At 38.2% G+C, this 26281-nt stretch overlaps 1 protein-coding gene and 1 long non-coding RNA gene across 9 annotated transcripts in view; one reads left to right on the top strand and one right to left on the bottom strand.

The window, feature by feature from the left end:
- The window catches only part of LOC144333391 (uncharacterized), a 37707-nt gene extending 22449 nt beyond the window's left edge, over nucleotides 1–15258 (bottom strand). Inside the window, exon 1 of the long non-coding RNA XR_013402012.1 lies at nucleotides 15118–15258. This is a non-coding gene — a long non-coding RNA (uncharacterized LOC144333391). The remainder of the gene's footprint in view (nucleotides 1–15117) is intronic.
- The window catches only part of GALNT3 (polypeptide N-acetylgalactosaminyltransferase 3), a 67279-nt gene continuing 55369 nt past the window's right edge, over nucleotides 14372–26281 (top strand). For 3 of the 8 annotated variants that reach the window (XR_013402010.1, XM_077957137.1, XM_077957135.1), the window contains exon 1: nucleotides 14373–15455. The gene's annotated coding sequence lies outside the window, so the exon portion shown is untranslated. Of the gene's footprint in view, nucleotides 15456–26281 lie in introns of all 8 variants that reach the window. The other 5 variants (XR_013402011.1, XM_077957140.1, XM_028830793.2 and 2 more) reach the window with 3 other exon arrangements.

Genomic DNA, 26281 nt, shown 5'->3' with positions numbered 1-26281 from the left:
TATATTTCAGTCACTATGTTATATACTTCAAATCAAAACCAAATACATTTTCAATAAATACCAGATAAAAGGAAAATGTATAGCAGAATTTCTGCTGCTGTGAATTCAGGACAAGTAAACAATAGGGCGAAATATCATTTGCATGGAAACAATGAAAAAGGGGAACATTTTTCTGAGATGCTTTTTCTTTTGTTGTTGTTTGTTTGTTTGTTTTTGAGATGGAGCCTCACTGTGCCACCCAGTTTAGAGTGCAGTGGTGCCATCTTGGTTCACTGCAGTCTCCGCCTCTCAGGTTCAAGCAATTCTCCTGCCTCAGCCTCCCAAGTAGCTGGGATTACAGGCATGCACTACCATGCTTGCCTAATTTTTGTATTTTTAGTGGAGACGGGGTTTCACTATGTTGGCCAGGCTGGTCTAGAACTCCTGACCTCAAGTGATGGTGCTTGCCTCCTCCTCCCAAAGTGCTGGGATTACAGGAATGAGCCACCGCACCAGCCCTGAGAAGCTTTTTATATTATAAAGACCCCATTTATGTGAGCAAATATAATCTTCACTGTGCTAAGAAATGATAAGTAGAGAACAGCTGTCAGTGGTATTTTATTTAAAAAAAATTGATTTTCAATATTTAGAATATTCTTAAAGTAGATATATTAGGAAACATAAAACTTTATATTTTAATCTTAAAAGGAGAAGAAAAAATATATATAATACATACATTTCAAAACATAAATAGGGAATGCCTGATGGATATGGCTATCTGATGATGAAAGAAAGTTATTTTAGGGAAACTTTTTATAGTAAATATTAGTTATGTGACGTTGGCAATTAACACAGTTTTTACCAGCTGTCGCCACATTTGTCAATATCATGTGTTGCAATGCTTAAAGGAAACTAAGCATCAATATATTATATTTAAATTTTTTTTAAATTTGGCTGTAGTCTGATTTCTTATTTCTAACTAGTCACCCCCTTACGCTCATATCAGTTTATGTCAACCATGCGAATTTGATTGTTTTGGAGTGCTTACCTTACTGCTAATTTCTACTGGGACATTATTTACCTCAGGATTAATTCAGTAATCTTCCATACTTTTTTAGTTTCATACATCTCTGAGTTTTATGTTTCTGTGAAAAACCTTTAATACAAGCAGGTCTTACCTACAATTTTTTTTTTTAATGCAAGTGTTTGATTATAGTTGGGCAGTTTGTATACCTTTCTTGTTGACTTCTTTTAAAATTGGCCTTCCTATATTCATAATACTTCTTTGGTCATTACAAAGTTTTCCAACTCAACACTTTGTGACTTGCTATGCTCAGAGGGATCAGAGCCAAGTACAGATGTACCAAAGACATTTCTTTAACATGTTTATCTAGTTACAGTAGCAGTTTAGATTGTGCAACTAACTGATGTTTAGAGTTGCATAGTATAGTAAGCACATCACCTTATTAGAGTTGCATAGTATAGTAAGCACATCACCTTATTAGAGTTGCATAGTATAGTAAGCACATAGCTTCTACATCAGCTGGCATGAGCTGAATCCTCACTTTGCTGCTCACTAGCTTTGTTGCGTTGGTTAATGCACACAAATCTTCTAAAACTCAGTCTCCTCATCTGCAACATGATAGTAATATTACCTACCTGAAAAAACTTTTGTACAAAATAGAGTATGTAAAGTTATTGGTACATATAATATCATTAATATTCCATTGATATTTTTATTATTATTTGATGTATGATTTTTGATTTTTTTAAGGGTGGATGCTTGCTTTGTGATATTGGATTGAAGATTAGAAAAGCATCTCTGTGCTGAGTATTTCTCCACCAACAAAGCAATAACAATAGCCAAATAATTTAGGGCCCAATGTATTTTGCTTAGAAAATTTTTGCAGTTCTCTATTTCATTTGCAATATAAACCTATGATGTTTCTTATCATAGTACTTAGTGTCCAATAATTTCTCATTATTAATATCAATGATTGCTCATACATACACTGGATTACTCATTTAGTATTGATAAAGCATATTAGTGAGTGCACTACACCACTGAAATGAACACATAATGAAGTACCTAAACCACTTTATCTTAACTGCAAGATAGAGTCTTACAGATTTCTGGTTCTCATGGAAGAGACTATCAGGGGCCCACACATTAAAAACAGCAGAGTGCAAGAGCTGGGAGGGTACCAGTCTACGAACATTTTAAAATAATATTACCATTTGCTTGATTCTAATTTAATTAATTTGGAATTCTTATAACATTGGGAAATTTTGAAAAGTAGGATATTTACACAAAGAGAGTATAAAAGAAATAATTTTTTGGAATTGCGCAATGCATTTCTTTTAAGAGATATCACATTCTAATAGACCTTCACTGATTAAATTTATTAGATATAAATTTATCTCATTTATTAGATATATATGAGAAGCATGTGCTTCTGGTAGTATTGTACCCAGAGGATTTTAGTTAAGTCAAGTCTGTACTTTTACAGCATTTGAAATATACTTAGTTGGGCAATTAATGGATCCTCTTCAACTTAAAGTAGATGATTGTTATAAGAGAAAAAATGTACAAAAAGAGTTACAGAGTAGACAAAAATAAATTCTTTTCCAGTGTTCCAATTCTGATGATTTTTAGGAGTTATAGCTGAGGAAGTATCCTCCATCCCTAAAATTGGTTTCCTGCATAACACGTTATTTTGAATGTTACCAGTTAGCCCTTGGGCTTCTTTAAAAGACCGAATAATAAGATTGAAAATAAAGTGAATGCATATTTTGGTCCTATAAATGAAGACATCAGAAGTGTAACAGAAGGCAAATGAAAGATAAATACATTTGTTTTTCCATCTGTTAAGATACAAGTGGCAGGGCGCGGTGGCTCACGCCTGTAATCACAGCACTTTGGGAGGCCGAGAAGGGCGGATCACGAGGTCAGGAGATTGAGACCATCCTGGGTAACACGATGAAACCCCGTCTCTACTAAAAATACAAAAAACTTAGCCGGGCGTGGTGGTGGGTGCCTGTAGTCCCAGCTACTCAGGAGGCTGAGGCAGGAGAATGGCGTGAACCGGAGATCACGCCACTACACTCCAGCCTGGGCGACAGAGAGAGACTGTCTCAAAAAAAAAAAAAAAAAATAGAAGATACAACTAAAACATTCTTCCCATTTTTTCCTTAATATTTTGTTTCCTGGCAACAAATGACAAAAATTCCCAATCAACCACATCTTTCAAAATTCTAGGTTTTCTGAAATGCCAGCACTAACATTATTATTTAGATTTTTAGTATATAAAATCATTTTCAGAAAAGGTGAGTGCACTACATTAAAATGATATATTGTGTATGTGTGTGTGCCTGTGTGTGTGTGAGAAAGAGAGATAAATTAATAACGAAGCATGCCATTAAAACCATAAGTGTGTTATATAAGCACTTTGGAAAATAATTGGAATTATCTGGTAAATTTGCTACTACCCAGCAATTTTACTCTTAGTTATTTTTCCAAAAGAAGCTCTTTCACATGCTCTTTAACCAGAAGGAGAGTATAAAAATGTTCTTAGCAGCACTATTTGTAATCTCTCTCACACATACACATGCAGCTGGAGATTTTTCAAATGTTCATCAAGAGCAGAATGGATTAACATAATACAGTGTGAAGGTTAATTAATTACAGCTACATGCAACAACATGTACAAATCTCATGTATCCAATTTTGGGCAAAAAAAATCAGGTAGCAAAATAATATCCATACACTTCATTAATATACAAAGCTGTAAAAAGTGTGAAATTAACCAGTATTTTGTTTAGGCATATGCAGTGAACCTCTAAAGAAAAACAAGGAAGTGATTGAAAAAATTCAGAATTAGGAGGAGACAGGATCTGAGAGGGTTCCATGATAGATACAAAAATATTTTTCTTTAAGTAAGTAGTAGGTACATAGTTGTTTATTGTATTATGATTCCTTATGCATTGCATGTATTTAGTAAGTGTTCCTTTGAAACTACTCAATATTTTGTAAAAGTATAAAACAAAGGGTGCTAATATTTATTGCCATTATTCTATCTAAGCAAAATATTTTAAAAGTAATATAATCCTTCAGTCCTTCATAACTCATCCACTTGTATGTGGTCTGGAACATTATTTCATGATTTTGTGGCAGTGTTTAATTGCTGTTTTTAAAAAAAAGATAAGATGGCAAAACGGGTAATACCAGTTCATCGTGGTTTGTGAGGCTGCAAAAAGTCAAATTCCATAAAGCAAATTGACAGGCTGTCTCAGGTCTATTGTGCTTCACAATATGTAGAAAGGAAAAGTTACTGTGGAATAACGGTTATAATCGAGATATTATAAAATATTTTTATTTATGAGTATTCTCTTCTTATTTTGGTCGACCTTTTCATGAAATAATTTCATATACATTTGGAATGACTCTTTAAATGCCTCTGAAATTCCACATATCTAGGGCTTTGTATGTATTTCAATAAAATTAAATGATAAAACTTACAGTTCTAGTTTTGATGTTAAATTCATTGTATCTTCTCATTTCACATTTTTGCTTCTGTCAAGAAATTGCTTTAGTTAAGAATTATTGGTCCAAAAGTCTTTCACTCTCAACTAAAGTTTATGGAGAGACCTAAAGGAGAGACCCTTATTTTTACATCAGGATATCAATTTGGAAGAATTTTATTTATTTTTTTCTAGTTATAATTTAATGGACCAAATTATACTATGAAATATTATAAAGTATTACTTTGGATCATTTTATGTTTTAAAAATAACACATACAGCTGGGTTTGATAAGCTCAAGCATGTAATTCCAGCACTTTGGGAGGCCGAGGCCAGCAGATTGCTTGAGGTCAGGAGTTTGAGACCAGCCTGGGCAACATTTAGTAGAAACACTGTTTGTATTAAAAATACAAAAATTAATTGGGCATGGTGGCCACTTAGGAGGCAGGAGAATTGCTTGAACCCAGAAGGCAGAGGTTGCTGTGAGCCAAGATCACACCACTGCACTCCAGCCTGGGCAACAGAGTGAGACTCTATCTCAAAATAACTAACTAACTAAATAAATAAAAATAAAAATACCACATACCAAGTTATTATACAATTATACCAAAATTGTTACAATCAATTTTTTAACAAAACCTCATTATACTTACAGTTATACAGTACCCAAATGAACAATGTTCTTATTCTTAAATAAAGCATTGTGTCAACCCAATTTTGTACTCCCTTTTTCCTCTGAGTTATCTAGAGTTTCCTGTGTTCCTCAATGTTTTGATTATATAATTAAGTGTGTTTGCTTTTTGGTATGACCCTGTTTCATAGCATCTTATATTTGAAGGAATCTCTATGTGAAGTGAAATTAACAATTTTGGCTTTATTACATTTGAAAATGTTGTAAAATTTATACATGAAAACAAAGCCTTCTATTGCTTAATATTTCCACATATTACTCCTGTATGAATGGAACAAAAACTGGGAAAGTAGAAATTGTTTATGAATGCCAAAGGGCAAGCTAATGATGACAAATTATTTACCCTTGGATTCCAGGTAAAATTATTTTACAACTTCTATGATGTAGTTTATAGAGCATGGGTTTTGAGTCTGGCAGACCTGCTTTTACATTTCAGCTCTTTAGCTATACATCTTTGAGTTTGTCACTGAGGTCTTCTCACCTGTTACGTAGGGTTTTCTGGAGACTGAATGAGATAATGTAGGAACAATTCCTGGCACAGAGTTAATACTCAGTAAATGAACTCCCAGCTCCCACATCCCAGCTCAAAGTGGGGAGTAAGATTTTTCTCAGTGTAAGAATGTCAGGCCATTGCAAAGGACAACAAGCTACTTCCTTATCATCCAAAGCACTTTCCAGTGTTTTATGTGCAATAAACCACAGACCTCTGGAACCCTGCCCTGTTGTCTCCTCCCACACACTTCATAGATGTTTTCCTATGCACCTCTTGTATCCTTGGGGCTTAGGGCAAGGGAGAGAAATAGTTGTCTCAGGGAATAGAAAAACTTACAATAAAGGAAGGAGATGAAAATTAACAAGCATCATCATCATCATCAGAAAAAGATTTTATAATACATAAGTTGTGAATAACATGCTTCCTACGTGCAATGGCAAAATAATAGAAAAATGATAGAAAAATGCTATCATGCAGTTTTCTAAGGTAAAAGACCAAGGGAAAATCTACTGAGGCAGAACATTCAGCAGGCATTTCCTTTTTATCAATTTTCTGTGATAATTATCACTATGGAAGGCTTTATAGTGCGTGCCAGTTTCTGAAGACAGAACCAGGTATATAAGAAACTTAATCTAACATTATATTCCTATGTCTATGCCTAAGGTTATTTTTTTCTCTTAAATCTCTATTACACCATGTGACAATAGCTAAATCTCAGTAAAATTAGGGACTTTTCCTGTTTCATTAGAGATGCAGCTAACTCCATGGATCCTATCTAGCATAAGATATATAGGATGGGAGTGGTAGGATGCATTTGTATAAGAAAATTAGGCCATCGCAGGTATCAGGCTTTCATGCTCTGACACTACACCCTGGTCCCAATGTCAGCAGCTGAAGACAATGGGCCTTTCGATTATGGTCCACATGGTTTATTTGTGTTTTGTATTATTACACAAGGCTTAAGTTTTACCAGTTCTTTGTGTTTCATCTAATATAAGGACTTTTTAAAAATAAAGGACCAGATAGTAAATGTTTAGGCTTTGTGTACCATATGATCTCTGTCATAACTACCTAACTCTGCTATTGTAGTGTCAAAGCAGTCGTAGGCAACAGGTAATGTATGGGTTTGCCTCTCTTCCAATAAAAACTAATTTACAAAAACATGTGGATCTAAACCATTCTCACCTGCACTGAAAAACCACTTTTGGGCTCCCTGCATCTTCCTGGGACATATGAGGGCTGTGGGACTGCCTAAGGCCTGTCTGCCTCAGGATCCTCTTTAGAAATGTTTTCTGTTCTTACTTAACATTGGGCAAGGAATAACTCTGGGGTCTTACCAATCTCCATCGTAGGGGCTATGAGCCTAGCTTCACTTTCATTGGTGAGCCCTCTCACCAGTCTGGTTTCAAAGGTCAAGATGCATTACTAAACATCTTACTCTATCTAAATGGCAGTCCATGAGGTTGTGCAATATGGTATTCTAGCATGGTGAGAGGCTACAGGGCTTTTTCTCAGGTGCATTGTCAATATCCACCTCTGACCCACCATCTTACCCCCGACTCTCTTCTTTCTCCAGTCTGCACCAATATAATCAAGATTTGAGGTGGAAATAGAAAACTGGCTCAGACTGAGAATATATTCTTCAAAATATATGTTTTTTTGGCATGGTTTTGTACAGAGTCCTTCAACACTTAGACTTCTAAATTCCAATACATTCAAGCTTTTGCATCTCAAAAGCTTTATCTGTATGAACAGGAAGAGTACAAAGGATGTACAAATGCAAAAAGAAAGTGCTTATGTTCATGTTAAGAGACCGAACTTAGGTGAAACAGTTAAAACACTCTCTCAAAACTTACTGGCTTAAGACAACAACAATTTAATATTTCTCATGATTCTGTGGGTTGACCAGGTGATTCCTCTGCTGGTATTTGCTTGGGGTCCATCACCAGGTTGCATTGAGCTGGCAGGTGGCTGGGGGCTGTGCTCAGTGAGAGCATCTGGGAAGCTGAGCCTCTCACTCCACATGGCCTTTCACCCCAGACTTCTTCATGGTGTGGTGATCTCAGGGCAACATTCCAAGGGAGTGAAAGCAGAAAGTGAAAAATCTCTTTTAAGACTTGGACCTGAAAGTCATGCAACATGACTTTCACCATATTTGATTGGTCAAAGAAAGTTGCACAGCTACTCTAGATTAAAAGGTGAAGAAACGGACTTTACCCTTGATAAGAAGAGCAGCAAGTCGCGTTCCAAAATGACATGCCTATTGGAGAGGGAGAAATTCATAGCCGTGTTTTACAATTCAATACCAACTTTCTGTGAATCAAATACATAATGGATCTTCATGAAGGCTATGATTTTTATGAGAAAGTTCAGGTAATTATGCCAAATCTGTACAGAGTTTGCAGTGGGAAGAGAAGGAGAGACAAAGAAATTGGATGTTGCTCCTGGTTTAGCTTCTGTGCTCCCTGTACATTCTTCTCAGGAGTGAAGTTACTTCCTTAAATCTTGGGGGGAATGTATCCCCAAAGATTCTCCTTGGGTGTTCAGAAGATGTCCCACATGGATGACTTTTTCTTTGCCTTCTACTCTTCCCCTGTCCACCTTTAAAAAAACCATTTTCTAAGCCCTTTAAACCCTTCCATACTACAATATCCCCATCCTCACTCCCTTTTTATATGTTATACACTAACTCTTCCAATAGAAACAAACTTCCTTCTCTTGCAGTGACTTGACTTTTTTGTATGCAACCCCAAATGTCAGCTGCCTGTCAGGGACTCCTGTCCTTGAAGTTTTGCAGAGGGGAGAAAGGGAATGTGATCTCAGGGTCTGTTGACTTACTTGGGAATGGAGAATTGGCACATTCTGATTTTGTGATTAGATGTAGGAAAGGACTATGGTGATGGGATTCTACCTTGGGCAGCAAATGCCTTTTCTTCTGGTAAATAAAAAGTAAAATATGTAAGTATACAGAAAAAGTATAATTTCCTTCAAAATTCCCCTTCTAATATGCATAAAAATTATTTCTCTTTTGAATTTAATAACAATAATGCTATTTCTTTTGACCTGTTACTTCAAACCTAACATGCTAAAAGAGCATCCTCATCCTCTATGGCTTGAATTCCTTAACAAATTATTATAATTTACCTGGCAACAAATTACATCAAACCCAGGTAGCATCTCTCTGCAATTCTCCCTTTGTGTTATTGGAATCAAGAGAGAGGTGAGGGCCAAGGGAGGAAGGAAATTAACTTTATGCCAATGCATTGGAATTACAAAATATCAAGGTGATTTGAACTGATCCAGGAGGCTTGTATTAGTCTTGTTCTTATGCTGCTAATAAAGACATACCCAAGACTGGCTAACTTATAAAGGAAAGAGGTTTGACTCACAGTTCCACATGCCTGGGGAGGCCTCACAATCATGGCAGAAGGCAAATGAGCAAAGTCACATCTTACATGGTGGCAGGTCAGACGAGCTTATGCAGGGGAACTCCCATTTATAAAACCATCAGATATGAGACTTACTCACTACCACAAGAGCAGTATGAGGGAAAGCACCCCAATGATTCAGTTATCTCCACCTGGTCCAGTCTCTGAGATGTGGGGACTATTATAATTCAAGGTGAGATTTGGATGGGGACACAGCCAAACCATGTCAAGGCTCCATGGGAGACTAGGGTCTTCAGTTGGGCTGGAGGGGATTTGGAAAGGGGGAAGAAAATCATATTAGAAGATACAAAGATTTTCACAGGTGGGAAACTGACTGTGGTATGATCAGAGGAAAATAAGAGATCTGAGTTTTTTAAAATAAGTGGGGTATTCTATTTCCTTATTTCTAAAATTATAAGGTTTTCATTGAAAAGAACATTCTTTGTATGAAGGTCTGGTAGCTAGAATTAATATTCTTATTATTTTTCATACCAATAGAAAATGGTAAATTGTTAATATGTATTCTACCTCTTGTTTTTGTGATATGATGCCTCTAATAATATTGTCATGGTTTAGGATCTGGATAATTGACACAAAGTGGCTTAATAAAAGTCAGGGCTGGGCATGGTGACACCTGCCTATAAGCCCAGCACTCCAGGAGGCTGAAGAGGGATGATTGCTTGAGTCTAGGAGTTCGAGAACAGCCTGGGCAACACAGTAAGACCTCATCTCTCCAAAAAAAAAAAAAAAAAGCCAGACATGAGGTAACATGCCTGTAGTCCCAGCTATTCAGGAGGCTGAGGTGGGAGGATCACTTGAGCCTGGGAGGTTGAGGCTGCAGTGAGCCATGATTACACCACTGTGATCCAGCCTGGGCAACAGAAGAAGACCCTGTCTCAAAAGACAAAAATATCCCTGGCCTGGTGGCTCATGCGTGTAATCCCAGCACTTTGGGAGGCCAAAACAGGAGGATTGCTTGAGTTCAGGAGTTCAATTGCAGCCTGGGCAACACAGTGAGACCCCATCTCTGTATAAAACAAAAACAAGGCCAGGCGCGGTGGCTCAAGCCTGTAATCCCAGCACTTTGGGAGGCCGAAACGGGCAGATCACAAGGTCAGGAGATCGAGACCATCCTGGCTAACATGGTGAAACCCCGTCTCTACTAAAAAATACAAAAAACTAGCCAGGTGAGGTGGCGGGCGCCTGTATTCCCAGCTACTCGGGAGGCTGAGGCAGGAGAATGGCATGAACCCAGGAGGCGGAGCTTGCAGTGAGCTGAGATCCGGCCACTGCACTCCAGCCTGGGCAAGAGAGCCAGACTCCGCCTCAAAAAAAAAAAAAAAAAAAAAAACAAACAAAAAAACAAAAACAAAATAAAAGTCAATTACAAGAAAATCATCATAAATGTTTCAACAGATGAAGCGTATGACCATTATAGCACTGCTTGCAATAGCAAAATTTGGGAGCAATCTTCATTGTCCAACAGTAAGTGACAGATTAAATAAATCCTTACAAAGGGATATCAGGCAGTCATTAAAATAACACTGTAAAATAAATTTGTTGACATTTAATTATATGTTAAGTAGAAAACTTTGGCTACAAAACAAGTCCCCAGAATGATCTAGTTTTTATTTTACAAACCTGTCTCTGTATCCCTCTATGTTCCCCATTCCATGCCGCGCCTCCGGCTAATTTTTTCAATAAAAAAAATCTGGAAAGATACATGATAGAAAGGGTCTGAGAGCACTGATTCATCTCAGTATAAGGAATTCTGAGTATTTCAAAGCTAATTTCTTTGCATTATGTGTATTTTCTGATTTTTCTGTAAAGAATATTAATTTCTTTTCAATTTAAAGAAGCATGTTACAGAAAAAGAGAAATCAATTTAGGAAAGGAGTCAGTGAGGGATACCCGAGTACATCACTGAGGTCAACATCATGCAAGACTATCACCATGGTTTCCCACAAAATATTCTTTGGTGCCACTGTCAGAATTTAGAGCCAGTTAGATTGAATATTATTCTGACTCAGCATGACATTTCTTTTTGCTCTTAGGCTAATGCTTAAAAGCTTGAAACAATGCACTCTATTCAATACATTTCATCAAATATTTATTGAGTGCCTACTATGTGCCAAGTACTAAGAATACAAGATTAGCAAGACATAATTTTGTTGTAATCTAAGTCAACCCCTCATAGTATGTGTACCACTTTGAAAATCTGAGATGATTGTTCTGAGATTCTACAGGGGGAAGGATCATAGAAAACAATGTCCAAAAAAGTTCATACTAAAATAACCTATTTATATTTTCACTGTTTTAACTCTTGCAATATTTTAAACACAATGTAGAATTATGTTGCATCATTATTTTAAAAATACCCACATATTTGTGGCTCTTCACTGTGATACTACCTCTACTCTCTGCTTGAATCAGTAACATTTCTATGCTTATTACTGCTTTGAGAAGAAATTATTCCAATCTGTTCAGTCTTTGAGCCAAATCTCTCAGTCTGACTTTGAGATCCTCACTAAAAACTCTAGTTCCCTCATGAGGCAAAACTCTTTCTAGAGTATGTTTCAAAGCAAAGTTGTGTAACCAACAATTAAACAATTAACAAACTGAAATAGTTTAAAGTTGGGCTTAGTAACTTTACACATTTACTTATTACATTATATATTACAACTATTATTTATGAATTAAAATTTTGATCTCAGTTAAATAATTTCAGTTTCTTCATCTTTGTTGTCCCATTAATTATTATTGCTATATCCAGAAGGTTTTATTTATTTGTTTATTTATTTGCCCAATTCTCTTGGCATGGAGTTTATTTGAATCAGAATGTAAAGAAGCCTGGAGATCATCTTCTACCACTATTTTGTTTTGTGGAAGAGAATATTGAAGCCAGACATAAAATAACTTGTAGGAGTGTAAATTGTTTTGCATAGTGTCTTTTGAAATGTAGATACGTGAAAGCTGGTATCTATTGTTCTTAGAATTTTGTAATTCAGATTACCAGTCTAGTGTTCTTACCTGCCTTGGATTATTTCTCCTTACTGTTGGGTAAAACCATTCTTTAGACCTGTAAATTGCTCAAGACACTAGGTATATTTTTTTATGGTACTTGATGGGTCAATTTATTCATTTAACACATATTTATTAAGTACCTACTAAGTGCCAGGTGCTGATGATCTTGGCATTAAATGTTAACAGAAAGTATTAAGGAGTAAGTATTGTTTCAAATCCATACAAATGACCATTTTGTGGCTAGTCGTGTGAGTGTGTGTGTGTGTGTGTGTAATAAGTGTGTGTATGTGTGTGTGTGAGAGAGATAGAGAATGTTTGTTTCCTTCCTGTGTAAAATCTGCCCAATTTTCTGTCTTAACTGTCATTATATGTCAAACATATGCTATTAAAATTAGCTTATTTCTGAGAAGCATGTCTACATTAAGGTTCCTGGGTTTTATTTTATGATGAAATGCTAACTTCTGTTTATGAAATAAATTATTTATTTCATAATTTTGAATAGGATGGTACTTTCAAAAACCTGCCTCTGATTAGATTTGGGGCATTAAACATTTCAATATGATAATTTTTTTTCTTGGGCCTGTGGCATCATTTTATTGTGACAGAAAAATTTTTATTAATAATAAGGCTTTGCTTTCAGAATGCTATGAAATAGTACAAGTAATGTTGTGTAAAATAGTACAGATGCAACATCCCTAATCCACAGATCCAAAATCTCAAATGTTTCAAAATTCAAAACTTTTTGAGCACCAACATGACACCACAAGTTGAAAATTCCACACATAAGTATTTTACACAAACTTTGTTTCGTGCATCAAACTATTTACAATGTTTTATAAAATTACCTTAAGGCTATGTGTATAAGGTGTATATGAAACATAAATGAATTTTGTGTTTAGACTTGGGTCTCATCCCCAAGATCTCTCTCTCTCTCTCTCTCTCTCTCTCTATATATATATATATATATGTATATATATGTGACACTCAACATGCACAAGTAATGCCACATTCAGAAAAACTGCTTCCTTCTTTAAATTGTTCGTCTCCATTGTAAAACTGACAGTCAAATTTTAGTAACTCCTGATCATTTTTATGTTTCTTCTGTTCTTTTTATACTCCTCATCCAGCATTTTGGTCCTGTTTGTTGGCTCTCTCTTTTTATAGGTCTGCCCTATCTTCTCTTTTCAGTTGTTATTTGACGTTACTAGTCTTGCTGTCAATGCGTCTCAGTCTTTGGATTCCAGATTGCTATTTTATATCCATCTGCTCTGTCCTGATTGTCAGTGAAAAGTGTTGCTCTTCGTTTGGTGGGACACCAAAACTCTCACAATCTTTGACTGTTGCTTCATTCAGAGATGGGTGGTGTGTGAAAAAGGATACAGGTTTCTTGGTTATACATTTAGGATACCTTACAAATTTTCCCAAGACTGACATTAACCACCAGTTAGGGGTAAATGACAAAGTGGCACAACGAAGAAGAAGAAGAAGGAGAAGGAGAATTTGAGTAGTTAGTATTTTCAGTTCTGGACCTGGACCTAAGGAAAAACACTACCAAGTTAGTATATCAATACACACAAGTATCTCCTGAACTATTTTTTGTTTGTTTTTGGAGGGAAAGGGAGCTTGGCAACTGCTTGTAGGTACTGATACTAAAATGTTGCAAATAGATGAAGGTTCCTTGGTGCTTGCAAAATAAGCACAACATGTAAAACAAGCATAGAACTAGTTTACATAGAACTAGTTTACTAAACTACCTAGTTTACTAATGTCTTAAACCTAACTCATAGGTGTCATAGTATAAAATAGTACTATGGCTGCTAAAACCAATGTCTTAGACTAGTCAAGTACTAAAGATACACTTGTTGATACTACACTAACCTGTATTTTAAACCTTATTTTTAGGTCACGCGTAGCACTAATAAAACAGTAAATAAGCACCATAAGAGCATGTCAAAATGTAGGAGGAAGACCACAACTAAACTTCATAGTAAAACCTGCCACCATATGATTAAACATGCCACCAAAAAGTTTTTAGCTAGTTTTCGATTTATATCCCTACATATCTTTGGGATAGAGCCAAAGAAATGAGTTCACGGAAAGGTATAAAGGTCATTTTAAGTCCTGGTTTTGGGAGTGTCAATGTTTGTTACAGCAGCAGAAGGAAGGCTGAAACAGAAAGTTGTGTCATAAACGGAACAAACACTGTTTAACAATTTTTTTTTTGTCTTAAAAACAGCAAACTCCACCATCTTCCTGGAGTCTGCGTTGTCCCCTTCCAGAATAGATGTGGAGTTTTTAAACGAACCTACAGTAGAAGCAAGCTTTCTCCAGGAAATCCCAATCTTTTTCCAAACAGAAACAGCAAGGGTTCTCTCTGTTGTGGCTGTTTTTCCCTCTGGGAATTGGTTTGCCTTCTGAGAGCATCCCAGGGAGGGGAGGTGCGCCCCAAATTGGCGAGGCTCTGCCAAATACCAAAGGCTCTTCTTTGGGAGGAGACTCCTCCTTTGGACGTGAGGCGCCCCTACCAGAGCGCCCGCGTACAGAAACGGAAACCACTAGCTGCGCTGAAGTGAGTCAAGTGATGAAATCAAGACTACACGGGAAGGAAGCTCACGAAACCTAACTGGTGACAGAAGCTGCTGAACCCTGCCCGAGGAAACCACATGAGCCAGCAGTTGCTGCCCTCCCGAAGTGGTCCTCGGAGGCAGCGCACCCCTTCATTTTGGCGAACCGAGGAGGAAGGGAGGAAGCGTGTGGGGGAAATCTAGAACTTCTGTTTCCCCAAGGACCCAGCAGACTACTCTGGCTACAAGGTGATCACTGCCACCAGGTCAGTGCAGGATTCCTTCAGAGTAGACGGGCCGGGAGCCACAACTTGCGCGGAGCAGCAGCCTCGCCGACCGCGCAGAGAGAAGCCGCGCAACAGCCAGGCTTGGCCCGGACGGCGCCCCCACCCCGCGCGCGCGGTCAACGGTTCTCACCTGGAGCGCTCAGGTAGTGCTGGGGCGGGGCGGGAGGCTGGCGCGCAGGCGCGGGAGCGGGGCCTCGCCCCTGCCGACGTCGCAGACCGGAGCTCACCTGGGAGACTCCAAGAGGAAGCCGAGCCGCGGTTCTGCCTCTCCAGGCAACGCGGGAGGCCCAGCGGGAAGGCAGGAGGCGGCGGCGGAGGAGGAGCTCTACTTAGCCGCAACTGTAGCGACAGCAACCGGAGTCGCAGCGGCAGCCACCTGCACCTGGAGCCCAGCCCACGTCCAGCGCCCGCCCGGCCGCCGCTTCCCGCCGCCCTGCCCTGCCCTGCCCTGCCCAGCCTACCCGCCAGGTAAGCCGGCGACAGGCGGAGGGAGATGCGGTACCCCTGGGCTGCGTTAGAGCAGGCGGGAGGACAGCCGCGGGGGTTCACATGTTGGGGACAGGGCTACGGTCCAGGTGGCCGGTTGGAGTCGGTCTCGAGAGCAGTGTTTCGGTTGCCCCTGGAGAGACCCCGAAAGGGGCTCCCCGGGCCAAGGGGCAGGTGGCGCCCCGGGGGGAGCCCAGTCACACACCCTCTAGCCCACGGTGCCCCGCCAGTCCTTATGGGGCGGCCCCAGAGGAGCTGGACCGAGATCAAAGACCTGGTGGCCCCGGACTTGCCCCTGGGAGGGTCGCAGCGTGGGGACCCTGAGAGGGAGGGCCCGGCGGGAGGCGGGCGCGCTTCCACTGCGGCTAACAGGTTGCCTGTCTCCTCCAGCCTCTCTGCCCGAGAGGGCATCCCGCGACGGCGAAGGGCATGGCTTTGCCAGGCAACTTTCCCAGCCGGGGACCCCAAACGTTCTAGGCAGCAAACCGTGGCCGCCGAGCCATTTAAATGGTTTCCGAGTGGTTTGGAAAGGGCTCTGTGGCCGGGACGCAGACACCCCTCTCTCTCTGTTTCGACTCTGCACTTTTCCGGGTGCGCTCTCCAAGCCAGAGTTGGGCCCACTTTCCTGTCCAATGGAGAAGAGTTCTTTTCTTCCGTGGCGGGAGGAAATCCAACTGCCACGCACCAGCCACACACCATCTCTTTAGAGGACCTGTTGACTTAAGGACCTGTATATCGCGGTTATGGTTTGCCTGTGGCATATGACTCAAAGGTTCAAAAAAAAAAATTGTTTCAGGATCCTGCCACGTCTAAGCTTGGGTGTGCCAGGCCCAAATTCCTTTCCCTGCCTAATTAGGCTTTTCTGAAGCCTAAGAATTGAGGGTGAAACTGGCGCTTACCTTAGACTTTTATTTCCTTCTCTTTCCAACTCATCAAAGAAACTATTTCTGTTTTAAGAATCCCATCGAGTTACCAATATTTCCGATTCTGAAAACGTTAAGTTAACATAACTTGCTAGAGAAGTTACAGTACATAATGAAGACATTTACACTCAAATTCTATAGCTAAAAAATATTAAAGTGACAGCATTTTAATTAGAAAAATCTCTGCTTGTGGGAAAATCAGTTGCTTCTTTTATTGTATATATTTTTTTCTATGAGTTTGTGGCTAAAATCCATGAGGTTAAAGTCACACCCTGCCATCAGATTTTTTTAAATTTAACTTTTAATATTTGAAGTCTAGCGCATGTTAAACTTTCCGAGCAGTTTGTACCGAGAATCTTTCTTTATGTATTGCTTTAGCCAATATTTTTACAGAGGAGTTTCTAATAATAATAATTCCACTAGATTTGTTTTGTTCTATCTCTGCATATTTTAAAAATATATTTTCAGTTGCACGTTTATCTTAAAATGCCTTATGCAACATATAGTGGGTTTTTTCTTCTTCTTTTTAAGATTAGATGGAAATCTAAAAGCCAACCACAGCATAACAGGACGTAATTATTAATTCAACCAGGAATTTTCTACATTTCTTGAAAGACTGTCACCTGACCTCTTAATCTCGTCTCCATACAGAGAAATAAATGTGCTAAATACTGTTTAAATATTAGATATAGGAGTTGTTCCCTGAATTTTGAATATTAATCTTCATTACTTACTGGGCAGATGTTATCAGACTGTCTTTCCTCTTAACCTCTAGTGAGAAATGTAACATGTTTTCATTAGCCAGAGTAACGGTGTGACTTAATCTATCTGTTAAATAGGAAAAATAATACTTTCCTAGATTAAGATAACAAAGCCTTAAAAACAATCAGGAATATCTTCCAGCCCTAGCCTTCTCGGGATCCCTTTCTCACTTTGGAGATTCACTAGTGAAACCATTCATTTGTGAAAAATTGAAGGCAAGAGAGGTATTCTAACTTCATTTCACCCAGAGATGGCATGATCATTCCAGTGGCTTGACTCATGACTCCTGTATCTTACTTTTCACCACCCACATCCTCACTTATCATAAGATGTTTATCTTTTTTCTTTCATATACTTTGTAAGGCCTTTGTAATTACAGAATAGTCTATTGCTTTTTCTTCGGCTCTGATTTACCCTCATTTCTACTTTTTCCAAATGATGCCTGACTTCATGGAGACTACCCAGTGAAGGCATCATGCTCCTCTCGTTGTGAAATAGCATGCATATTGACGATGCTATGTCAATTGAGATTTTTAGTTCCTTCTTGGTATTTCCAAGCCACAGTTAATTTTTTAAGTCAATGTGGATAACATTATTTAGTCTTTTGATCTTTTTATTATATTGGCTTAAAATATATTTTATGAGGCAGCTACCCAGTGCCTTTCATCCGTTTGCAACACTCCAGATTTTTGGTTTCAAGCACACATCCTTAACACTAAGTTTCTTTAAACTTTTTTTTCTTTTACTGCAACCCTCAATAACTAATTTATTCTCTGCCTCAACTCCATAAACTCCAGTGTGAGTGTATATAAATGAAACAAATTTTATTAATATAAAACAGTGCTTAACCTTACAACTTGGATGTTCTTTATTATTTTATTTTTAAAAATATTGGTTTAAACACATTAGACCTCTTTATGACCACGAATGTGCTGGAGCCTACAATGTGAAAATAGCACTATTCTGTTGAATTTTTGTTTTTTTAAAGGCTGATTTTTCTACCAGCTTTCTTTTTCTCTGTGTCATACATGCACATGCACACACACATACACACACACACACAGAGGCACATCCCCACTCACATGAAAGAAAATAAATTATTTCTTAAAAACTGTACTGTAACCCTAATTAAACATGTATGGTAGGGCTTGAGGCTCCAGGACCTTGGTGCTAGATTAAGCCTTTAAAATCTTAAGAACGTATGAAGCCTTGTTGATTATACATATTTTGTGTTGAATGGGTTCTCATCATGCTGTAGTGTATTTGGGAACAGGGAAAACTAGAAATATTTTTTTCTGAGGGGATTTTGATGGTAAGAATTAAGTGAAATTTTGAGGGAGAAACATTCTGTGCAGCTCTATTCTAAACTCTTAAAGTTTTATGACTGAGTTAGAGTCCTGGGTGGAGTCTAAAAAATTTATTAGAGAAAACATAGCCAGTTTATTATTTGGTTTATATTCTGTTAATATTTAATACTTTTCTCTTTTACTATGAAACAAGTATAAGAGACAAATTATAGGAATTATACTTCCCCTCTCCACCAAAAGACTACATTGGGAGATTAAAATAGATCCCTAAATGATTTGTAGGAATGTAGTCTTGGAAGCTCTGATTGGATAATTAAGCCTTCTGTAGACACTTTCAATTTTAACCTGCCTTTACATTCTTCGTGAGTGAAATATTTCTCCTAAGGAAAATATTATCATATTTAGGATTTTGGAAACAATCAGTGCCAGAATCATCTTCACATGTATTCAGTTCTCTAGTCCATCAAGTGTAAAAATACATTTGGAATGATGGATACTTTATGGATATAAAATCCTATTGAATAGGAAGGTATTTTCAAATACCTGTTCAATTATGCATCTAGTTAGTATCAAAATAATTCATACTATGTAATTTGGGTAAAATTTAACACAACTCATGTACACTCAGGGGGAAAACTGAATTCAAATCAATTCCAGCAGTGGCAGGAGACGAAAGTACATTCACTTATTGAAAAGCAAAGACAAGTAGGACTCTGAATTCTAGGTCATTAGAGACTGCTGACAATTATATGACATTTCCTTGGGTCATTCTCAGAGTTGGGCTCTTATTTTTGGCACTGAATAGAGAATATTCCCCCAAGTAAACCTTTTCCCTATAATTGTTTCAGTTTCAAACTGTCCAAACTAATTTTCTTTTCTATATGATTGTCTTTTGGACATCTTTAACATTTCTTCATCACCAGAGATTATATATGTTCAAACCAGAACCTTCATCTCATCAAAAAACAAACAAATGAACAAACAACCTGCTCACTTTCTGTATTCTATCTATAGATAGCAGTACATTGTATCATTTCTTATCTGTAATTCCAAAATCAGCCTCTGAAAACAAAGCAAAACAAAATTTAACTCATTTGTTAGCAAAACCTGAACTCAATTGGAGCAAAGCCTGAGTGAACTGTCAGGAGGCTATTGTGATTGTGTATCCAACTTAGTGGATTATGTCCAGCTGCAGAAATAGTGCTGTTTGATTACATAATACTGCCCCAGGCCCTGCTGGGGTACACTCTTACATTGGGTATGGAAACCATATCACCTTTCTACTATCCAAAAAAATCTGATTTTTTAATGAGACAAAGTCTCACTATGTTGCCCAGGCTGATCTTGAACTCCTGGGCTCAAGTGATCCTTCCATGTCAGCCTTCCAAGTAGCTGAGACTACAGGCTGTCAAATCCTGAATTTTGAAGCACATTTTGCTGCAGGGATTTGGGGGAGTGAATCATAGATGTGTACCACCATCCAGGTGCCACACCAAAAATCCAGAGGTAATTTTAAACTCTTTTTCTTAGCCTCTACAACTGCTATGGTCTGAATGTTTGTGTTTTCCAAAATTAATATGTTGAAATCAAATCCAGTGTATTGGTATTAGGAGTAGGGTCTTCGGGAGGTGATTAGGTCATGAGGGCCTTGGCCCCTTGTGTTTTTATAAAAGATAATGTCCTTATAAAAGAGGACTGAGAAAGCTTGTTAGCCTTTTGCCCTTCCTCCATGTGAGGTCACATAGGAGGCCATCTATGAGGGATGTGCCCTCGCCAGAAATTGAATCTGCGAGCAGCTTGATCTTGGACTTCCCAGCTTTCAGGCTGTGAGTGGTATATTTGTGTTGTTTAAATTACCCAGTTTAAGGTATTTTGTTATAGCATGAACTAAGACAACAACCGTTAGAACACTGAATCCACTTAACATTTACACCTTTCTCCAAGCCATAAATTCTTCTTTTACTTCTACTGCTCTAGTTAAGGGTCTTAACATCTCTTAACTAGGGTGTCATAGCTGCTTCCTACCTGGTATCTCAGCAGATAGTGTTGTCATCCTTAAGTCCATCATCTGGAGGATGAGGATGATCTTTTTAGAAATGTAAATTCTCCCTGTCACTTAAAATCCTTCAACAATTTTCTGTTGCTTACAGGATATCCCTTAAAATGGTCCCATGGGATCTGACACTTGCTTAACTATGGATTGATACTCCATAAGCTGAAATTTTATTTCCCAGCAATAGACTTCTTGTTTGTGTGTGTGTGTGTGTGTGTGCGCGCTTTTCTTTTGCACTTCTCACTGCAGAGAGTGTCTTTCCTTCTACCTTTACCTCTATCTATAGCTCTTAATGACTCTTAAGACTCAAGAAGGTCTTGCCTCATTTGGGAAACTGTGTCCCCTCACCCACATCTCCACATATACCTGAGCAGTGTGAGGTGTCCTGTGTATACTTCTATTATTTGCTTGACATGATATAAATATACTCTGCTTTTGCTCTTGTCTGTGACACACACACACACACATACCCCTTTTGGATTATTTGCAAAATATGCAAAATTTCCCTTTCCATTAAGACTTTTGTGGGATAAAAATTTTGGAGTAGAAGTGTCACACAGAGGGGAGAGGCATCGGCAGGCAGTATAAGTCAATCGCTTTTTTTTTTTTTTTTTTTTGAGACGAAGTCTCGCTCTGTCGCCCAGGCTGGAATGCAGTGGCATGATCTCGGCTCACTGCAAGCTCCACCTCCTGGGTTCAGGCCATTCTTCTGCCTCAGTCTCCCAAGTAGCTGAGACTACAGGCGCCCACCACCACACCCGGCTAATTTTTTTGTATTTTTAGTAGAAACGGGGTTTCACCATGTTAGCCAGGATGGTCTTGATCTCCTGACCTCATGAATTGCCTGCTTCGGCCTCCCGAAGTGTTGGGATTATAGGCGTGAGCCACCGCGCCCAACCCAATCTGCTTTTTTAATGGGAAGTAACCAAAGAAACTGGGGAGTAGCGAACTTGTTTCACTGACTTAATTAGTCTTTAATTTGGTTTGCTGTTACTTCCATCTCATTACTTTGAATTCTATTTTATTTTGGGGCCTTTTGGTTCTGTTCCAAGATCTGGGGGTTTTATCATTTAAAAGTGAAAAGTTAACTTTGTAATTGAAATGTCTTGCAGCTTTTGCTTATACATATTCCACAATTGAGTATATTATTATTGTTGAGGAGCTTAAAGGGAGCAGCCTTTACTTAAAAAATATAATTGAGTTAGACTAGACTGAAACCCTCTCCCAAACAAAGAAAAACAAAAATGAGGCAAAAGATTTCTTGGAATTAGCAGTCCTCCTTTCATCTCTTCCTAGCTAGTCCTATGCCAAGTTCTGTCAGTTTTACTTTCTAAATGTTTCTCAAATCCATCTACTTTTATTCATTCCTATCTCTATCATCATCTCTTGCCTGGACTTTTGCCATGGCCTCCCTGTTTGTCTATCTGAGCTAATTCTGGCTTCTTGCTTGTTGGTTCCTCACCTTGCACCCAGAGTGATCTTTTCAAAATATGTGGTTATGTTATATCCTGCATAAAGCCCTTCATGGCCCTTAAGATAAGGCAAACTCCTTAACATGCCCAAAGGCCTGGCATGATTTGGCTCCCATCAAACACATAGCACACTCATCATTGTTCCAACTCCACCAAGCTTTTTATATTGCTATGTTCCTTTTGCCTCTAGGTCTTTGCAAGTGGTCTTCGCTGCAGTCTTCAAATTCCAGTTTGAGCTCCCACTTTTTCATCCCTAACTGTAACTTGGAATTTTTCAACAATCTCACCACATCCTTCCCCCTAACTATGGGTTAGAGTGAAGACTGTAGCCTAAAGAAATAAAGTCCTATTTAGTACCTGAGAGCATTAACTTAAAAAACAAAAGTTTCCCCACAAAGGAGGCAGACATTAATATATGGCCTATATTTTTTAAAATAGATTTTAGTTATTAATGCCTATATATTTTTATCAAGTAATAATAGTTTATATTTATTCTCATAATAAGTATTGGTCCTTATTTACTATTGAACACTTACATGGCAGGCATATTTTAAGCAATTTACATGAGTTTACTTATTTAATCTTCAAAGCAACCCTATGAGGTGCATGCTATTTTCCTCCCTATTTTAAAGATAGGAAAATTGAGAGATTAAGTAGTTTGCCTCTATTTACAAGGTTAGTGAAAGATTAGAGCCAAGACTCAAGTCCAAGCAATACAATTCCAAATCCTGCACAGTTCGCCTTCTATTTCCGTGAATTCTGTGTCTATAGATTCAAACAACCTTAGATTGAAAATATTCAGGAAAAAAGTAATACAGCAATAAAAAATAATATAAAAAAGCACAGTATAACAACTATTTACGCAATATTTACATTGAATTAGGCATTATAAGTAATCTAGAGATGATTTAATGTAATTGGGATGATGTGCGTAGGTTAAATCCAAATACTACATCATTTTATAAAAGCGACTTAAACATCTGCAGATGCTGGTATCCACAGGGGTTATGGAACCAATCTCCTGCAGATACCAGGACATGACTGTACATTTGTCCTACTTACATGTAAATAAAATAAAATAGGGTTATTAAAAGACTTCCAACAACAATAAAAATCCAGTCAACTCTGCCCCTCCTTTCTCATCTCCCCAGTCCTGTTGCCTAAAAGCAACTACTTTCATTTATTTAAATGTTTCTTCCAGCACTTACCTTTTCAAATAATATACTTACACTGCTGTTTCTTAATGTATCAATATTTGGCAATATCTACTGACTTCCCATTATGGTGGATAAATATTTAGATCTTTCATACACAGCCACCTCTACTCTCCCTCCTTGACCTCCCAATATAATTCTCACATTGTTTTGTTTGCATTTTAGTATTTATTTAGTGTGATTACATAGATATTGTTTACTCCTGAGTCAAGCAAGCATATTACAAGTAGGATTCTTTACTTGTAGAATTTTTTTTTTAAATCCTAGGAGTAATAATGAACTCATTTAAGAAAACACTTGGCTTAGTGTTTCCATATGTCAGTTAGAGTGCAATTTCTGTGTACTCTAACATCTTTTCAGCTTGGTTTTACATGTAGTCTAACATAACAGATTTATTGGTCCCTTTCTGGAGCAATCTGTGCCCTTGTCCCCGTTTTGACTGTTGCTCTCTAGGCCTGTTCCATGGTGGTTGTTTGGAATTTCTTTCGCTAACATCTCTGATAGAGCCACTATTCCTTAGGCACTCTGACTTTTGTTTTTTATTCACACCCTCATTTGGATGAAACACATATCCACCACTAGCTTCCTGAAAAATGGTGCATGGAATTAAGAAATGTGAGATATTGCATGCCTAAACCTCTTTATTCTACCTTTACACATTTTCCTTTCTGTTTTATTTAATTCTTAAACATGTGTTAGTAGTTGCAGTTGTTTGTGAACTTCAGTTGTTTGAAGTTCGCAATTTTCAAAAGTTAGGAAGGGTATATGATAAATCTTCCTTTCACTGTTGTCCTCTGACACCAGTTTTCTTCTCCAGAGTTAACCAATGCTATTTTTTAAAAATATAAAAACAATACATATGTATTTTCCTTCTTTTTAAAATACAAATATTGCTTTTTTTTGTTCCCATTTAACTACATTGTGGGGATCATTTCATATCAGGATATAAATTAGCTTTGCTTTTTATTTTGCATAGTATTTAATCATATTACTCCATCATAATTTATCTCTTTCCCTATTGGTAGAGTTCTAGGTTGTTTCAACCCTTTGTTATTAGAACAGTGCTTTAATGTGCAAGTTACAGGTGTGCCATTTCACTAGTGTATTAGCATATCTATGGGATTTCTAGAAGTCATCCTCACATCTGATTTATGCTTTGATAGAGACTAGAGTAGTAAGCAGCCCTGCAAGTTTGATAATTCTAAGTCAAATGAGATAAGAAGAAAGGGGGAAAAACATCTGATAGTAAATACTTAATGGCAGAGTGGGCTTATTTCTAGAGGACAATTAATAAAGCAGACAGGGTTTCTAATAGAAATTATTGTTTTCTTTGAGCTTTTTGAACATGACCTTTGTTTTTTCAGATGTGACCCATCATTTTGAACTGGATAAAACTTATTTCTATTGTGACCTCAGTCTCCTTCTTGTACTCTACCCTCTATCATTGCCTCCGTTAGTTTCACTGGCCTCTGGTCTCATATTTTTGAGTTCTAGGTCTACCACTGAAGATAATGCAGAAGAGAAGGCACTCCATTAGCTAGCACCTTTCTTTTTTGGGATGGGATCTTGATGTGTTTCCTAGGCTGGTCTTGATCTCGGGGGCTCAAGCAATCCTCTTGCCTCAGCCTCCCGAGTAGCTGGGATTACAAGCACCTAGCTAGCTAGCACCTTTCAACAAGTCCAGAACACATCTTTTTTTTTTTTTTTTTTTGAGACGGAGTCTTGCTTTGTCGCCCTTGCTGGAGTGCAGTGGGGCGATCTCGGCTCACTGCAAGCTCCGCCTCCCAGGTTCACACCATTCTCCTGCCTCAGCCTCCGAGTAGCTGGGACTACAGGCGCGCACCACGACGCCCGTCTAATTTTTTGTATTTTTAGTAGAGACGGGGTTTCACCGTGTTAGCCAGGATGGTCTCGATCTCCTGACCTCGTGATCCGCCTGCCTCAGCCTCCCAAAGTGCTGGGATTACAGGCGTGAGCCACCGCGCCCGGCCCGGAACACATCTTTAACACCCATCACAACTTAACAACCTCCGTAGCCTCCACATTGACTCATTTGCTGAGTTCAGCTAACTCTACTTCCAAAATCTGTTTCCAAGCTTCCATGCCCCTTATATTTATCTCTTGCCTGGATTGCTTTTAAGGGTATCCTAAATGCCTTTAGCCTCCTATCAGGTTTTTCTACCTCCCCAAAAACTCCATGTTTAGCACAACTTCAAGGATAATCATTCTAAATTTCAGTTCTCATTAGGTCATCACCTTGCTTAAAACTCATCAGGGCCTCTCCCTTTGCCTAAATAATTAAGTATGAATCCCGTGGAATTAAGCACCCCACCCTTCCTTATTTGGAACTTGGCATTCAGTGTGTGTTTAGTAGGCCTCACTGTATATGGTAATTGACTATGCATGGTTCTGGGTAAAATTACCCTACTTGAGGCCATCTGTTGATAGAAGAATTAAAGTTCAGGCTGAGACTGGTTTATTTCCAACCCAAATTTTATATTAAAGGAATTTTTCTTGTACCTTAACCATGAAGAGTGGATAATGCAGGAATTTCAGATGGTAGTTGGAGAAGTGGAAGGATATTGTTTGCTTCAAATTAGGCACATATATAGCCTAATCTTATAGGTAGACACAGATTTTATGTATAATAAAAAATGATGTTATGGAAGACTTGAAAAGAATTCTGTTTTACATCTGGGGAGGTGGCAGCTAATGGGGAAGCGATAAATATGGGGAGACTTATAAATATTGAGATTGAAGTCTTTTAGAATTTCTACAGCAGGGGTTAGCAAACTATAGTTCTTAGATCAAATTTGACGCACTACCTGTTTTTGAAAACAAGTTTAATTGGAATGCAGCTATGCTCATTCATCTACAAACTGTCTTTTTTGTACTACAACGGAATTGAATAGTTGCAGTAGAGACAATATGGCCAGCAAAGCAAAAAAAATGTCTGTTATCTAGTCCTTTACAAAAAGTTTGTTGACACTTTTTCTATAGGGTAATGGAAGCTGAGAGGTGGAGGAGGAGTATCTATCACATCAGCATTGGTAAACCTGTAGAAAGTTAAATGCAAA

This window comes from Macaca mulatta, chromosome 12, assembly GCF_049350105.2.
Source record: "Macaca mulatta isolate MMU2019108-1 chromosome 12, T2T-MMU8v2.0, whole genome shotgun sequence".
Lineage (NCBI taxonomy): Eukaryota > Metazoa > Chordata > Mammalia > Primates > Cercopithecidae > Macaca > Macaca mulatta.
This window is presented reverse-complemented; position numbering and strand designations above follow the sequence as displayed.